The sequence below is a fragment of the Pseudophryne corroboree genome, chromosome 3 (assembly GCF_028390025.1).
Source record: "Pseudophryne corroboree isolate aPseCor3 chromosome 3, aPseCor3.hap2, whole genome shotgun sequence".
Lineage (NCBI taxonomy): Eukaryota > Metazoa > Chordata > Amphibia > Anura > Myobatrachidae > Pseudophryne > Pseudophryne corroboree.
This window is the reverse complement of record NC_086446.1, coordinates 278,416,413-278,435,356: the sequence shown is the minus strand read 5'-3', so window position 1 is coordinate 278,435,356 and position 18,944 is coordinate 278,416,413. Positions and strand designations below refer to the sequence as shown.

At 44.9% G+C, this 18,944-nt stretch overlaps 1 protein-coding gene across 2 annotated transcripts in view; it reads left to right on the top strand.

Annotated features, from left to right (window-relative positions):
* Nucleotides 1–429: 429 nt before the first annotated feature.
* The window catches only part of ZBTB46 (zinc finger and BTB domain containing 46), a 124,525-nt gene continuing 106,010 nt past the window's right edge, over nucleotides 430–18,944 (top strand). For both annotated transcript variants that reach the window (XM_063959172.1, XM_063959169.1), the window contains exon 1: nucleotides 430–573. The gene's annotated coding sequence lies outside the window, so the exon portion shown is untranslated. The remainder of the gene's footprint in view (nucleotides 574–18,944) is intronic.

The window sequence follows — 18,944 nt, the reverse complement described above, 5'->3', positions numbered from 1 at the left end:
GTACAATACACTGAACATAGGCACGAGCTGGGAAGATAACAGTGGAGGACAGGACAACATAATAAAGGCGGTGCGGATGTGGGTCACACACAGGACTACAGGAAGGTATAATATAATTGGGCGGCTGCTGCTGCTCACACTGACCCTGGATGGCATTTCACCAGTCACATGTCCCCCGTCGCCCACGTGGTCTTGATTCCCAAATCCCACACCGTGCAGGCGGCCCCGCCCCTAGCGGCTGACAGATAGGCGGGGCCGCGAACAGAAGGGAGGAGTTACTGTACAGTTGTAACCAATGGTACCAGAGCACATGGGCGTGTGTACGGGTAATCAAAGCAATCTTAATCACGCTCCGCCCCGTTACCAGTGTCTCCGCCCAATAGGGGGAGGAGTCGGCCGCTGCTTCCTGCTCTGCCAATAGAAGGCGGCTGGGGTGTGTGGCATCCCTGGCTGTGTAAGGTGGATGTCGCCACGCCCCTGCCGGCTGTGCTGAGGCCACGCCCCCTGCGCCGTCTGACAGTGTCGGGAGCGCGCAGCAGAGACAGACACCGACTGACCGGAGACCGGACACAGGTACTGACCGCGTAGCCCTGGAGCACCGCTCCTCTTGTGGCTGTTCTGGAAGGGGGGGACGGGAAGAGAGTGTGGGCGCTGTGTGTGCTGCCGGGGTCCCTGTCTGTGTGATCAGTGTGTGTGCCTGCACGGCGGTGATTCAGGGGGATCAGTGTCTGTAGGTGTAATAGGCATGTATACATAGCCGCGTGTGTGTGTGTGGTTACATATTGACATATGACTGTACATTGCAATAATGTCAATCAGTCTATAGGTTATTTTTGGTGATCATTGCATGGAACTATTATACAGACTATTGGGGGGCATTTGGTGTACGTATGCATCATATGGAGGAGCAATGGGTACAGACTATAATATCATTTAGTTTTGGATGCAGCATTGCTCTTATGCCGGGATATATCTCATGCAGATATGGTAACTATTGCTGGCCATACACTAGGACGGGCAGCATCTGATAGTCTGCATTGGACACATATATATGTATTGTGGTCTAAGTGGTTTTACCCCCCCACCACCCAATGTCCTATTGTGTTGAGAGGCTGGTGACTTTATAGACCACCTAATCATACAGGGCTGAATATAAATCGACCTCCACCCAGCCCAAACCAACTGACAAATCAGTTGGACTGATGTATCAGTGTACAAAGTATTTTTTTTTTTAATTAACATTATGGAGAGACCAGATTTTAATACATAGGACTAATTATAATGTAACTGTGTGTATGTGCCACCAGGTCAGCCTGTGCCTGCACTTGTCATATACACCTCTGCTTTTGATCTCTGCCTGTCCTCACTTAATAGAAAACATAATCTTGGAGACAGGAGGTGGACCCCTTTTCTTTCCACCAATGTCTTTGGCCACATACCCGCCTCCCCCCAATGTAGATCCAAATGCAATAATACTATCCTATATAGTAACATCAGTGCTGTAACTGCATGTGTCTTTATACAGGATATAATAACTGTCAGCTATATCTCTAGTCGGTGTGGGTGGGGGGTTTTTGGACAGGAATATTGGGTGTGACGCTTTGGGTGTGTGTTCATAAACTAGACTCATTTACCTCTTACAGTCACTTGTGTATTGAATGGGAGGCTTCTAGGTGGGTGTTGTTTGGAGGTGTATTTGGTGGGTGTAATATATAGAATTAATTATGATTGGAAGTTCTGAGTATTTTGAATTAATGAATGAAGTGGTTGTGCTGAGACAAGGTCCTACATGTGTATTAAGTATGTGGGATTGTGTCTTTGTGAAAACATTGCTGATACTGTAGCTCCAAAAAGCACATTGATGATAAGGCCCAGCAAAGACTGTGGCTGCTATGTGACTTTTAAAACACTTTAAAATAAATTGCAAAGTTTACTTTGGGTTAGGTAGATATTCAATAAATTGAGTGTTCATTAGGCTTTATGTAATAGTTTATGGGAGATGTATATTGTACATACAGCTGCGCTGACATAAGTTGACGTGTGTTACAATACAGATGTGCAGTATGTGTACAAACTGATCCTACTCCACATATTTGTCATGTGCCTAACTGCCAATTAACCCTACTGCTGGATACATACTATAAGATTATCTGTCCAATCTTTCTAATTGGAATGAAAATCTGGTAACGTATGGGAGCAAATGACAACTGCCCATTTGCTCCCAAACACTGGAATACAGACAGCAATGGTCATTCAGCCAACTTGGTTCAATCCATTTGACATTACAAGAGTTTCGTTCCAGCCAGAAAGATTGGACAGATAATCTTATAGTGTGTATCCGATTGTATAGTGTGTATCCAGCTCACTTTCAAGCACATTGCTTCTTGTGCATTCTTTTTACTTTCTGACTTCAGGCTAAGGGCCAATGTGCTAATTATTTATTAATTTTATCTCCCATCCCCTGGAGTATGTTTAATCCAGTCTACTGGTTTTGTTCTTCTATTGTTCTATAATATGGAATACTGAACTACTGCAACTGTTCCGTTCTCTTGATTTACCTTGTAATATTGCATTTGATTATTTCTTTAATGCCTCCTTTTTGGCGTTTACATTTAAAATTTTACAACTTGGGCTTGTGTTTTCAGGTAGAATTTAATTGAGTGGAATAACCTGAAAGCCTTGATTTGCGTCCAATAATCTATCTTAAAGAAATAATTAACATTCAAGCTATGTAGATGACATGGCTAATAAATAAAAGTTGATATGTTTAAGCAATTGATGAGACTTTCATTGGTTGTCAGAAACATGGGAAATTATATGAGATTTATATCTGCATATTGCATGGTGCCTTGCTTCTGAGTTAGTTGCTGCACACTGTTGAGAATGGACTACTGTATATAGAGCTGGATGGTAGTGCATCTTACAGATAGCAGCACCGATAATGACAGGGGTGCTACATGTGACACGCATCTCCTTCATACATGGGGAAGAAGCGGATTCGCTGCACATAACAGCGCTGATAGTGCTTCCCCCATACCAACTTATACTACATCTACCCCTGAGAGGCAGATGTACTATGTCTTGGAGAGAGATAAAGTGGACGGAGATAAAGTATCAACCGATCAGCTCCTAACTGTCATTTTTCAAACAGAGGGGCAGATGTATTAAGCCTGGAGAAGAGATAAAGAAGTGATAAGCGCAAGGTGGTAACGCACCAGCCAGTCATTACAAGTTTGAAAAATGACAGGAGCTGATTGGCTTTATCACTTCTTTATCCCTTCTCCAGGCTTAATACATCTGCCCCACAGTCTGTAACATGGCAGTTAGGAGCTGGTTGTCTGGTAGTTTATCTCCATCCACCTTATCACTCTCCAAAGCTTAGTACATCTCCCCTCCTCTTGAATTGTCATATGTCTGCCCACAAGGAAGATGATGGAAAATGTAGAAAATATGGTCAGATTTTTGATAATGCCCAATCCATAATATTGGGAGATTGAGGTAGGGATGGCCATTGACTATTGATGGTTCAATGTCATCGATGGTCTATGACCAATGTTGAATACTTTTGCCATTGATGGGGGAATACCACATGGTTTCCCGCCATCGATGATAAAGAAGCAACTGAATATTTTTTCTTTAAGGAACGGGCACGGAGCTTAGATACGCCCTCTGATGCTCCTGCAAAGCCCCGCCCCTGGGCTTTGATTGGCCCACAGTCTTGTGTATAGTAAAGCAGGGGTGACCATCGGTGGGCGAAACCATAGATGGTTCCCTTGTAGATGGTTTTACACCATTGAGGTTATCCATTAATTGTGCCATCGATGGTGACCATCCCTAGATTGAGGCTGAGATTTTCTGTGTTTGCCGACTGACCTGATAATCAAAGGAGCGTGTTTGTGACCATGATTTCTCCGGGTTTATCGGCAAAGTACTGAAACTATAGTTCATACACACTGTACAATAAGACAGGCCAAGCAACCGATTATTGGTAATTGTATAGAGAGTACCTAGCTTAAGGATGAAACTACTTTTTTTTAAATATCAGATTTCAATAATTTTTTTTACAGTGCCACTAAGGCAAAGCTTTAAAAACCCACCACAATGTTGAGAATTTGCCTAACGTTAAGGGAGAATATTTCCTGTTAAGTGGGTAATTTTAGTTGAGTTATATTTTTTTCCTGTATGCAGTTTTTCAGGAGCTAACGCCCATTAATATGAATAACTTGCTTATTGTGGCTCTTTTTCCCCCTCAGTTACCAACTGGATAGGGATCTGTGATCATTGACCATCTCCTTCCTCAACTTTTCATGAAATTCAGTTTAATATTTGCAATAATGCTATCAACTCTTGGCATACATCATGCATATTCATGTTTAAGTCACTCCATTTATTTTATACACACTGAATGATATTTATATAAACTGGCACTTGAGAAATGTCTTGGGAAACAAGATAATTTATAATGCCATGTTGTTTTTCCTCCTTTGGGTCTTTCATGGGGTCAATTCAGCGCAGATTGAATAGTGCCGGAAATGAGCTCCCGGTGCTATTCAATTCAGCGCGCTGTTATGTCGGAGAGGCCAGTTATCGTGGACTAAACAGGGTGTTTTGTCGCGAGAATCGGCATTCTCTGACTTAAGTGCCCGGTGCGATGCTGTTTCCGCGGCGCTAAGGACAGAAAACAGCATTGCGCCAGCACTTTTGTTGTGACAGTCAGGGTCATATGTTATTGAAGTGAAAGCAGTTTCATCAAATTAATGTTTTTCTTCTGAAATATTTTTACAAATGATATTATTTTTTTTCTAAATGATTTTTAGTAATATTGTATGTCCACTCAGTTAACAGGGACATCATATATGCTTTGAAAATGTTGTGATAGTGAATGTAATGGCTGGTGATTAATATCTATGGGGGTAATTCAGACCTGATCGCTGCAGTGCGTTTTTGCACAGCGGGCGATCAGATCTGAACTGCGCATGTGTATGCACCGCAAGGCGCCAGCGCGTCGGATGACTGCACCGCGCATCGCTGCCTAGCGACGGGATGGTGCGAAAAAAGCAATCGCACATGCGAGCTCAAGGTGATTGACAGGAAGAGGCCGTTTGTGGGTGGCAACTGACCGTTTTACAGGAGTGTCCAGAAAAACGCAGGCGGGGTCAGGCATTTGGAGGGAGGGTGTCTGACATCAGCTCCGGCCCCGATCACCAATAAACCATAGCAGCGGCTAAGTAAGTCCTGGGCTGAGCAGAGACTACAAAAAACTGTTTTTTTTTGCAGCTCTTGTTACAAATGCGATCGCACACCATATACCTTCCCCCTGTAGGCGGCGACTATCTGATCGCAGGGATGCAAAAAACGCACCCTAGAGATCAGGTCTGAATTACCCCCTATGTCTGTTACAAGTGGAAAATGTGTAGATGCTGTGGCTTAACTGCGTCCCTTATTGTAATATTGACATAGGCCAGATTTTTTTTCCAACTTCCAACATATTTATTAATTTATTTATTTTTAACATTTACCAAAATTTGGCAGTATTTACCAAAACACTTTACCTTATGTCTTTATATGTAATAAAAAAAAAATGCCTCTGAGTAGTTGTGTTGCATTTTTTAATTTACTGAAGATGAGAAGACCAAAAAAAAAAAAGGAAAGTTATTTAGTGCTTTATGGAACAGTCTGAAGTACCGATATTTAGCACTGGATCTAGGCAAGAGTATCATGTGACTAGAATTGGGCATCTATTTGTCTATTTTTGGGCTAGTGAGGAAGGTGTGCCTCTTTCATTATATGTACCATAGTGTATGCTGTGCTGTGCTTTGTAAAGAGGTGTTTGTGCTAGGACTGAATCTTCTCCTGCTTTCCTTTATGCCTCCTCCCTTGCTGCCCCCTCTCAGTTTCACCTTTCCCCTTGTTTCCTCTTTTGTCTTTCTCTCTCTGTCCCCCTTGTTGTACCCTTCATCCGCTTCCCTTTTCCCCCCTTCCCTCCTCCTCCTCTTCCTCCAATAGGGGACCTGCTGTGTTGTGCTACATCTGCATAGCTTGCCCCCAGGGCTAGAAAGAGAGGGATATATATGTATCTATCTATACAAGAAGAGGGCAGATTATATTCCTACATTACATGTGCTTTGTTATAATGAAGTTGCAGGTGGGAATTATTAGCCTGCCCTAGCAGGATACACCATGTTATACTTACAATGCAAACTCCGATATTGGGGCAGCATAGACATTGCTAAATGATAATTTGGCTATTGCGCTATCAATGTATGTTACAAAATGGCAGAAAAAGGGCAGAAAATCATAGACATTCATACAGTAGTAATGGGGAAATAGGAGTTTCCTGTCTTGCAGAGTTTTTACAATCTATTGGAAAAGCATACAGACATACCAATTAGAGTTCTGTGTTCTCTGTGCATAATACAGGGTGTATAAAATGTGCCGTGTCTGTGCTATCTGTACTGTGTGCTGTAAATTATATTTGCAAGGTACACTGAGGCAACAGTGGATTTGGGGTATGTTACAGTAGTTTGACTTGAGAGTATGTAAAGTATTGGTAGTCCTTGTGAGCTTGGGGTATACACATTGATAAATGAATATTATTTTCACATAAGATGTGAAATGGCTGACACTCTGCCATTACACATCTTCTGCCCCCCCCCCCCCCCCCCCCCCATATCTGACTCCTGGCTTTAGTTGGATAAAGCTGCTTGGTATATATTGAGCACAGTGTGGGTAAGGCAGTTCCACTTACTTTCCTGGGTGTGGTAAGAGCTAGCTGCCTGCATGTGTAATGCCATACTGAGGGCACATTTAGTGGTTTGGTATATTCACTTTGGATATATTAAGGTTCTTGACATATCTGCGCCAATGAAGATGTGCTATCAGCGTATCATCATTTGAGGCACCCTTAATTACCACCATTAACTGGCTTGGCGTATTTAGTTATGTGCGTGTGTATAAGTGTGTGTGTGTGTGTGTGTGTGTGTGTGTGTGTGTATATATATATATATATATATATATATGTGTGTGTATGTTCATTCTAGCACCCTGCACCTTTCAAATCCTGTGCAGTTCCTCTTTCCTGCCTGGGGTGTCGCTCTCTGCTCTGGTGCATCTCAGCACACTCTGGTCTGTATCACAGCACTGAGTAATGGATCAGAGTGTGTTGAGAAGAGCGACACCCCAGGCAGGAAAGAGGAATTGCACGGACTACATTATATCTATAATCCAGCAGCAGCCGGCACTCAAATAAAACAGCAGTTTGCTCAGGTGCCAGAAACAGTAATTTAATATAGGTCCATAGAAGAATGGCACTCGGAGGCAACGATAATATAAATAACAAGTAATTCCAAGGTCAACGTTTCGGGGGCACAGAGCCCCATCGTCAGGACTAAACAACAGTACTTCTACTGTTGTTTAGTCCTGACGAAGGGGCTCTGTGCCCCGAAATGTGGCCCTTGGAATTGCATGTTATTTACATTCTTTGTTGCCTCTGAGTGCCGTCTTCTATGGAGATATATATACACACACACATGAAAAAATGTATTCAAGTGCAGTAAAAGCATATTCAAGCACCAACGTTTCAACGTTGCGTAGGGTTTGTTATTTTTATCATCAAGGTGATATGCAGTGAACCTTGATAAAAACACCCTGCACGGCGTTGAAACGTTGGTACTTGAATACATTTTTACATTTATAAAATCCGAGTGCCGCCTGGTTCCTGTGCATTATGGGGGACTGAAGTGGTCTAACCCAGGGGACCGTGACGTTTGTGTTGTGTGCATGTGTGTGTATATATACGTTGGTACTTGAATACATTTTTACATTTATAAAATCCGAGTGCCGCCTGGTTCCTGTGCATTATGGGGGACTGAAGTGGTCTAACCCAGGGGACCGTGACGTTTGTGTTGTGTGTGTATGTGTGTATATATATATATATATATATATATATATATATATATATATATATATATATATATATATATATATATATATATATATATATATATATATATATATATATATATATATATATAAAAAATATCTATTTCTCTTACGTCCTAGAGGATGCTGTGGACTTCAAAAGGACTATGGGGGGTATAGACGGGATCCGCAGGAGACATGGGCACACTATAGGATTTTGAATGGGTGTGAACTGGCTCCTCCCTCTATGCCCCTCCTCCAGACCTCATTTGGATTCTGTGCCCAGAGAGACTGGACACACACTAGGGGAGCTTTCCTGAGTTTCTCTGAAAAGACTATAAGTTAGGTTTTTTATTTTCAGGGAGACCTGCTGGCTACAGGCTCCCTGCTTCGTGGGAGTGAGGGGAGAGAAGTCAGACCTACTTCTTCTGAGTTAAAGGCCCTGCTTCTTAGGCTACTGGACACCATTAGCTCCAGAGGGTTTGATCACTTGGTGCGCCTAGCTGCTTGTTCCCGGAGCCGCGCCGTCACCCCCCCTCACAGAAGCCAGAAGACAGAAGCCGGGTGAGTATATAGAAGCAAGAAGACTTCAGTGATGGCAGAAGACTTCAGTAACGAGGTACTGCGCAGCGGTCGCGCTGCGCCCCATGCTCCCACACATACTTCCAACAACACAGGGTGAAGGGCACAGGGGGGGCTCCCTGGGCAGCATGTTACTGAGGCAAAAAACTGGCTAAAGAGACATATTATAAGTGCCTAGGCACTAAATATAAGCCCCCGCCAGTATAAATAATTAAAAATAGAGCGGGACTACAGCGTGCCGAGGTGGGGGCGTGGCTTAGCCCTCACAGCTTACCAGCGCCATTTTCTCTCTTCACAGACTTGCAGAGATGCTGGCCCGGACCTCCACTCTCCTGATCAAGTACAGGGAGAAAAACGGGTGGGGGGTTCACAGTATTTTGGTGCTATCATAACAGCGCACACATCATATATTATTTTTCAGTATTATATGGGCGCTGGGGTGTGAGCTGGTATACTCCCTCTGTTCTCTCTAACAGGCTTCCCTGTGGGTCTGTCCCCTATAGCCAGGGTGAGTAGGTGTGTGTCGGTACGGTGTGTCGACATGTCTGAGGCTGGGTGCTCCTCCCCGGAGGAAGTTCCTGGGGGCACAGAGAAGGATTTGGGAGTGACTCTGTCGGCACCTCTGACTGCTAATTGGGTGAATATGTTGAGTACATTGAATGCAAATGTGGCGTTATTGTCTAAAAGGCTGGATAAATCTGATTCTCAGACACAAACGTGGAGAAAATCCATGGAGGATGCCTTGTCCCAGGTACAGATCCCCCTCAGGGTCACAAAAGCGTCCATTTACCCAAATAGCTGATACGGATATCGACACGGACTCCAGTGTCGACTATAGTGAGGCCAGTTTACATCCAAAATTGGTTAAGAGTATTTAGTACATGATTGTGGCAATTAAAGATGTTTTACATATTTCTGAAGTGCCTGCTGTTCCAGATACAAGGGTTTGTTTGTTTAAGGGAAAGAAGCCTGATGTGACGTTTCCCCCCTCTCATGAACTGAACGCTCTTTGTATAAAAGCTTGGGAATCGCCTGATAAAAAGTGGCAGATTCCCAAGAGAATTTTTATGGCATATCCTTTCCCCTCTGACGACAGGGAAAAGTGGGAGTCCTCTCCCAATGTGGACAAAGCTCTGTCACGGCTGTCCAAGAAGGTGGCGCTTCCGTTTCCCGACACTGCTGCCCTCAAGGATCTTGCGGATCGTAAGCAGAAAACGACATTAAAATCCATTTATGTCACTACGGGTGCACTCCTCAGACCGGCCGTGGTGTCGGCATGGGTGAGTAGTGCTATTGCTAAGTGGGCTGATAATTTGGCATCTGACATGGATACCATGGATAGGGATAACATTCTGTTGACTCACGGTTATATCAGGGACGCTGCAGTTTACCTCAAGGATGCGGCAAGAGATATTGGCCTCTTGGGATCAAGGGACAATGCCATGGCAGTCTCGGCCAGGAGAGCGCTGTGGATTCATCAATGGAATGCTGATGCCGACTCCAAGAAAGCTATGGAGGCTCTCCCATATAAAGGTTGTGTCTTGTTTGGTGACTGCCTCGCTGACCTGGTGTCTACCGCTACAGCGGGTAAGTCATCTTTTCTTCCTTATGTTCCAAGCCAACAGAAAAAGGCGCCCCATTATCAGATGCAGTCCTTTCGGCCTAATAAATACAAGAAAGGAAGAGGCTCGTCCATCCTTGCTTCAAAAGTTGGAAGGGGAAAAAGGTCGCCTGCTGTGTCAGGCTCCTAGGACCAAAAGTCCTCCCCGGCCTCTGCCAAGTCCACCGCATGACGCTGGGGCTCCACTACGGGAGTCCGTGCTGGTGGGGGCGCGTCTCAGACTCTTCAGTCAGGTCTGGTTTCACTCGGGCCTAGATCCTTGGGTATTAGACATAGTGTCCCAGGGGTACAAACTGGAGTTTCAGGAGGTGCCCCCCCACCGATTTTTCAAATCAACCTTGCCAGTTTCTATCCCAGAAAGGGAAGTAGTGAGTGCTGCGATACAAAAGCTGTGTCAACAGAGTGTCATTGTCCCCCCGTCCCAACGGGGAGAAGGGTTTTATTCAAGCCTCTTTGTCGTACCAAAGCCGGACGACTCGATCACACCGATCCTGAACCTAAAATCCCTCAATCTGTATTTGAAAACTTTCAAGTTCAAGATGGAATCTCTTCAAGCAGTGATCTCCAGTCTGGAAGGGGGGGGTTTTATGGCGTCAGTCGACATAAAAGATGCCTACTTACACGTCCCGATATATCCTCCACATCAAGCTTTCCTGAGATTTGCGGTGCAGGATTATCATTACCAATTTCAGACGTTGCCGTTTGGGCTTTCCACGGCCCCGAGGGTATTCACCAAAGTGATGGCGGAAATGATGGAGCTCCTACGCAAGCGAGGTGTCACAATTATCCCGTACTTGGACGATCTCCTGATAAAGGCGAGATCGAAGGAGCAGTTGCTAAGAAATGTGGAACTCTCCCTGACGGTTCTGCAACATCATGGTTGGATTCTAAATTTGCCAAAGTCTCAGTTGATTCCGACAACTCGGCTGCCTTTCTTGGGCATGATTCTGGACACGGAACTGCGGAGAGTGTTTCTTCCAGCGGAAAAAGCTCTGGAAATCAAATGCATGGTCAAGGAGATTCTGAAACCGGCAAGAGTGTCGATTCATCAATGCACTCGAGTGCTAGGGAAGATGGTTGCGGCTTACGAAGCTATTCCGTTTGGCAGGTTTCATGCCCGGGTGTTTCAGTGGGACCTGCTGGACAAATGGTCCGGGTCTCACCTGCACATGCACCGGAAAATAAGTCTATCTTCCAGGACCAGAATTTCTCTCCTGTGGTGGCTGCAAAGTTCTCACCTTCTAGAGGGACGCAGGTTCGGAATCCAGGATTGGGTCCTGCTGACCACGGATGCAAGTCTCCGAGGCTGGGGAGCAGTCGCACGGGGAAGAAGTTTCCAGGGAAAGTGCTCAAGCCAGGAAACTTGTCTCAACATAAACGTTCTGGAGTTAAGAGCCATCTACAACGGCCTTCTGCAAGCGGAACACCTGCTTCGAGGTCTACCTGTCCTGATTCAGTCGGACAACGTAACAGCGGTAGTGTATGTAAACCGCCAGGGCGTAACAAATAGCAGAGCGGCGATGGCGGAGGCCACAAGAGTTCTCCGCTGGGCGGAAAAGCACGTGAGCGCTCTGTCAGCAGTCTTCCTTCCGGGCGTGGACAACTGGGAAGCATTCTTCCTCAGCAGACACGATCTCCATCCAGGAGAGTGGGCTCTTCATCAAGAGGTATTTGTAGAAGTGACAAGGCGTTGGGGAATTCCTCAAAAAGACATGATGGCGTCTCGCCTCAACAAGAAGCTTCTGAGGTATGGTTCCAGGTCAAGGGACCCCCAAGCCAGTGCAGTGGACGCCCTGGTAACTCCGTGGGTGTTTCAGTCGGTATATGTGTTCCCTCCGCTTCCTCTCATTCCAAAAGTGATGAGGATCATAAGACGAACAAGGGTTCTGGCAGTACTCGTCGTTCCAGATTGGCCACGAAGGGCCTGGTATCCGGATCTTCAGGAATTGCTCATAGAAGATCCTTGGCCGCTTCCTCTCAGAGAGGACCTGTTACTGCAGGGGCCATGCGTATTTCAAGACTTACCGCGGCTGCGTTTGATGGCGTGGAGGTTGAACGCCAAAAAGGAAGGGTATTCCTGGGAAAGTTATCCCCACTCTCCTTAAGGCTAGAAAGGAGGTTACGGCGAAGCATTATCACCGTATTTGGAGAAAATATGTGTCGTGGTGTGAAGCCAAGAAAGCTCCTGCGGAGGAGTTTCAGCTGGGTCGTTTCCTCCATTTTTTGCAGGCAGGCGTGGATGCAGGCCTGAAATTGGGTTCCATAAAAGTGCAGATTTCGGCTTTATCTATTTTTTTTCAAAAAGAATTGTCCGTACTTCCTGAAGTTCAGACTTTCGTGAAGGGAGTGCTGCATATCCATCCTCCGTTTGTGCCACCCGTGGCACCGTGGGATCTTGACGTGGTGTTACAATTTCTTATGTCTTACTGGTTTGAACCTTTGCGAAAGGTTGAGTTAAAATTTCTCACTTGGAAAGTGGTCATGCTTTTAGCCTTGGCGTCCGCCAGACAGGTGTCGGAATTGGCGGCTTTGTCTCACAAGAGCCTATATTTGATTTTCCATGTGGATAGAGCTGAATTAAGGACTCGTCAACACTTTCTGCCGAAGGTGGTTTCTTCGTTTCACATAAATCAACCTATTGTGGTGCCTGTGGCTACGAATGCCGTGGCGGTGCCAAAATCTCTCGATGTCGTGAGGGCTTTGAAAATTTGTGTCGCCAGAACGGCTCTTGTTAGGAAAACGGAGGCTCTGTTTGTCCTGTATGCTTCCAACAAGATTGGAAATCCTGCTTCCAAGCAGACTATTGCACGCTGGATTTGTAATACGATCCAGCAGGCTCATTCTATGGCTGGATTGCCGTTGCTGAAGTCAGTGAAGGCCCATTCTACCAGGAAGGTGGGCTCATCTTGGGCGGCTGCCCGAGGGGTCTCAGCACTTCAACTTTGCCGAGCAGCTACTTGGTCGGGTTCAAACACTTTTGCTATGTTCTACAAGTTTGATACCCTGGCTGATGAGGACCTCATGTTTGCTCAGTCAGTGCTGCAGAGTCGTCTGCACTCTCCCGCCCGGTCTGGAGCTTTGGTATAGACCCCATGGTCCTTTTGGAGCCCCCAGCATCCTCTAGGACGTAAGAGAAAATAGGATTATAATACCTACCGGTAAATCCTTTTCTCCTAGTCCGTAGAGGATGCTGGGCGCCTATCCCAGTGCGGACTGTTACTTGCAATTGTATTGTTAGTTGTTGTTTTTCGGTTACACGAAGGTTGTGTATCGGTTATGTTCAGCTTGTTGCTGTTTTTCGTTCATACTGTTCTCTGGTTTTCCTGGTAATCCAGTTGTACGGTGTGTTTGTGGTGTGAGCTGGTATGTATCTCACCCTTAGAGTAACAAAAATCCTTTTCCTCGAAATGTCCGTCTCCCTGGGCACAGTTCCTATAACTGAGGTCTGGAGGAGGGTCATAGGGGGAGGAGCCAGTTCACACCCATTCAAAGTCTTATAGTGTGCCCATGTCTTCTGCGGATCCCGTCTATACCCCCCATGGTCCTTTTGGAGTCCCCAGCATCTTCTACGGACTAGGAGAAAAGGATTTACCGGTAGGTATTAAAATCCTATTTTCCGAGGATGACCTGCACTCCAATTAAAGCAAGTAGGGAACCTGGGTGCCTTCCCTTGGACATAGATATTCCATGGATTTCAATAAGTCACAGCATACATTGCTTGAATAGCAACGTTTCAGATGCCTCTATTAAGCACCTTTCGTCAGGATGAGGTTCTGCCGATTTCTACCAAAGACGCAATATCTCAATGTTTTAGTAACACTTTGTGGTATGAGACCTGTATTACTTTTCTTATGACACCCCCAAAAAATTTATTTTTGACGTATATTGCTAGACTTGGTTTCTGATTTCTTTTACCTAACATGTACGTCAGTACAGTGAATCAATTACTATCCTGTGTTCATTTGGTTGTATATAGTTATGGAATCTAATATAGGAGTTCATATATTGCTATGTTGAAACTTAAATTATTGTCACATGTTGAAGCTTAATAAAATAAAGTGTATTAAGCTCTCGTGAAGAGAATAAACTCCCCCCACCCCCTCAAGTTTTAATTATGTAAATACTTCTGTTTTTATATAAATATTATTATTATTATTATTATTATTATTATTATATTGGGCAGCACAGTTGGTGTAATGGCTAGCAATACTGCCTCACAGCAGTGAGGACTTGGGTTTGATTCCTACCATTGCCCTAACTATATTGAGTTTGTATATTCTCCCTTGTCTTATGTAGGATTTCTCCCACCATCTAAAAATATTTTTGTAAGTTAATTGGCTCCCTATGTACATCACTGCGTAATGCATGCTAAATATAAAAACTGTTGTTAATAATAATATAAATATACATTTCTATTGGATAGCCTGTGATCCGATAGTTTTTATTGGATGCCAGAATTTTTTCTCCAGTGTGTGAGAGGTAAATAGTGTTTTGATGGTAACTAAGTTTCTTAAACAAAAGGGGACCTTTGCCTAATAACTCTATGGGAACTCCAAAATTAAGTTATCTTCAGGGATGGACTGGGCCATAGGGGCACAGGGGAAAACCCTGGTGGCCCCATTTTTGGGAGGGGCCCCACCATCTCCTCTAAGGATCAGGTTCCAGCCAATGCACTTGAATTATACATATGTTACATTATACTGCACAGGAATATGATGTATTTTCTAGAGATGAGCGCCTGAAATTTTTCGGGTTTTGGTTTTGGGTTCGGTTCCGCGGCCGTGTTTTGGGTTCGACCGCGTTTTGGCAAAACCTCACCGAATTTTTTTTGTCGGATTCGGGTGTGTTTTGGATTCGGGTGTTTTTTTCAAAAAACCCTAAAAAACAGCTTAAATCATAGAATTTGGGGGTCATTTTGATCCCATATTATTATTATTATTAACCTCAAAAACCATAATTTCCACTCATTTTCAGTCTATTCTGAATACCTCACACCTCACAATATTATTTTTAGTCCTAAAATTTGCACCGAGGTCGCTGGATGACTAAGCTAAGCGACCCTAGTGGCCGACACAAACACCGGGCCCATTTAGGAGTGGCACTGCAGTGTCACGCAGGATGTCCCTTCCAAAAAACTTTCCCCAATCAGCACATGACGCAAAGAAAAAAAGAGGCGCAATGAGGTAGCTGTGTGAGTAAGATTAGCGACCCTAGTGGCTGACACAAACACCGGGCCCATTTAGGAGTGGCACTGCAGTGTCACGCAGGATGTCCCTTCCAAAAAACCCTCCCCAATCAGCACATATAGACATATAGCTAATATAGACTGGTTGATAAAGAGATGTCGTAGTATGTATGTATAAAGAAGAAAGAAAAAAAAACCACGGTTAGGTGGTATACAATTATGGACGGACTGCCGAGTGCCGACACAGAGGTAGCCACAGCCGTGAACTACCGTACTGTACTGTGTCTGCTGCTAATATAGACTGGTTGATAAAGAGATGTCGTAGTATGTATGTATAAAGAAGAAAGAAAAAAAACCACGGGTAGGTGGTATACAATTATGGACGGACTGCCGAGTGCCGACACAGAGGTAGCCACAGCCGTGAACTACCGTACTGTACTGTGTCTGCTGCTAATATAGACTGGTTGATAAAGAGATGTCGTAGTATGTACGTATAAAGAAGAAAGAAAAAAAAAACCACGGTTAGGTGGTATACAATTATGGACGGACTGCCGAGTGCCGACACAGAGGTAGCTACAGCCGTGAACTACCGTACTGTGTCTGCTGCGACTGGATGATAAATAATGATATAAAAAATATATATATATCACTACTGCAGCCGGACAGGTATATATATTATATAATGACGGACCTGCTGGACACTGTCTGTCAGCAGAATGAGTTTTTTATAGAATAAAAAAAAAAAACACCACACAAGTGAAGTCACACGACGAGTGTTTAACTTTTTCAGGCAATCACAATATAGTATACTACTAACTATACTGGTGGTCAGTGTGGTCAGGTCACTGGTCAGTCACACTGGCAGTGGCACTCCTGCAGCAAAAGTGTGCACTGTTTAATTTTAATATAATATGTACTCCTGGCTCCTGCTATAACCTATAACTGGCACTGCAGTGCTCCCCAGTCTCCCCCACAATTATAAGCTGTGTGAGCTGAGCACAGTCAGATATATAATATATACATAGATGATGCAGCACACTGGGCTGAGCAGTGCACACAGATATGGTATGTGACTGAGTCACTGTGTATCGTTTTTTTCAGGCAGAGAACGGATATATTAAATAAAACTGCACTGTCTGGTGGTCACTGTGGTCAGTCACTAGTAAACTCTGCACTCTCTTCTACAGTACTCCTAAACTCCAGTAAATCAGGTCAATCTCTCTCTCTCTCTCTCTCTCTCTCTCTCTCTCCTAATCTAAATCACTGTACTCCCTAACAGCTGCTCCCCGTCCCCAATCCTCCCCACAATTATAACTAAGTCACTCAGTCTTTACTCTTTTCTACTATAACGGAGAGGACGCCAGCCACGTCCTCTCCCTATCAATCTCAATGCACGTGTGAAAATGGCGGCGACGCGCGGCTCCTTATATAGAATCCGAGTCTCGCGAGAATCCGACAGCGTCATGATGACGTTCGGGCGCGCTCGGGTTAACCGAGCAAGGCGGGAAGATCCGAGTCGCTCGGACCCGTGAAAAAAAACATGAAGTTCGTGCGGGTTCGGATTCAGAGAAACCGAACCCGCTCATCTCTAGTATTTTCTACAGTGCATTGCTGTTATTAATCTGGTACATTATCATGCATGCACTAGCAGTGTTTACGATATATTTATCAAGGAGCCCAGACCATGCACTCGAAATGGTTAGCCAAACCTCTGTTGAGGGTGGCCACACCCCCTCTGGAGACTGGCGACACCTCTAAGCACGGCCCCCTACCACTGCATTCCCTTTGTCGGCCCTTTATGCCCAGTCTAAAACTGGTTATCCTTGTATGCCTTTGAAGGGTAGGGGGATTTATTTATGTTTTTATTGCTACTGTCTTTTTATATAAATGTCTCTTATAGCAGTTGTGTGGTTTGCGCTATCACCTGCTAGATGAATGCCCTCATGCATGCGAAAACTACAGGCAAATTCCTGTCATTTACTATCTTTCCAGCACTCTCCACTGCTCTGCGGATTCATTAGTAACTTTATAATGAACCTATCATATTAGCACGCAGACCTGAGTTTGAAGAACTGCTATATTCTCAGCACAGCCCTCTTTATGGGCAGAAGGGTTATTTCTGGGCCTAGTGCTTATAGATCCGGCGTGTCTTCTACTAAGGATGATGAATTAAGAGGATTGTGGCATCTGTTCCGTGAAGAGAGGAAATTGGGCCAATTGCTCCTTGTGGGGCGGATATCTGGGGCATATTGTGCAGTGATAGTTTCTGTGTTCCTGTAATTTGCTGTTCTGATTCAGAGCCATATCATACTGTATACACTTAAGGAGACGGAGATTCTGTGCCTTGGACTTAAGCAGTCTGTTGCGCTGCACCTAAGAATTAATTATAGTGCAGCTAAACTGAAAACGAATGTTACCTTATATAAAAGGGCTGAAAATAACATTCTTTTAAAGTGTTTTCCACAACAAAACTTGTGTATTTACATGTGTTGCTGCAGTTGAAGACAACCTAGTGTCATCTATCTGTTGTCAGCCATTTTATATTCAAGAGAATGACTACTGTATCTGTCTGTGGGATTGCTTACAGGAATCTGGTATGTGTAGGAAAAATAGCATTCCTCACATGTACAGCTTTTGGGGAGATCTATCAAAGCTTGGAGAGAGATAAAGTACCAACCAATCAGATCCTGACATTTTTTCAAATATCCTGTAAAATTACAGCTAGAAGATATCTTCCACTATATAAGTTATGTTCAGACATAAGCACACACATATTTGTACAAACATTTGAGGTGCAGTGCAAATAATGTATCCTAATTTTATACGTCTCTTTAGTTGGCTAGTGTGATCCTCTAAAGCAGGGGTGGGGAACCTTTTTTCTACCGAGGGCCATTTGGAAATTTATAAAATCCTTCGGGGGCCATACAAAAATTCTCAACTTAAAAAATTACCCTGCCCCCCAGTAGGTCTGCCCCTTAGAGGTACTGTGTGTGCGCGCCAAAAAAATGGGTGTGGCCAGTTAAAATGGGACGTGATACACATATGCCCCCAATAGTGCGGTGCCAGATCCACAATTGCCCCCACAGTGACAGGTATACAAATGCCCCTCACAGTGCCAGGTATACAAATGCCCCTCACAGTGCCAGGTATACAAATGACCCTCACAGTGCCAGGTATACAAATGCCCCTCACAGTGCCAGGTATACAGATGCCCCCCACAGTGCCAGGTATACAGATGCCCTGCGCCCCCCTCCCCTCCGTGCTGCTTACCGTGCTGCTTTCGACGGGACACGGAGGAGAGCGCGGCTATGTTGGGCGGCGGCGGCATGTAGGACTTAAAACCAGACGTCGGTTCGAGAGCCAATCAGAGCTCGCGGACCGGCAGCCTTGGCTTCTGATTGGCTGCCGGTCCGCGAGCTCTGATTGGCTCACGAACCGGCGGCTGGTTTCAAGTCATACACGCCGCCGCTCCCACCCGACAGCCGCGCTCTCCTCCCTGTTCTGACAGCTGAGACACGCTGCCGCCGGACTGAGCGGCAGCGTGTCTCACTGACACAAGCTGGTGGGCCGGACCAAACGGCTTCGCGGGCCTTATACGGCCCGCGGGCCGGAGGTTCCCCACCCCTGCTCTAAAGG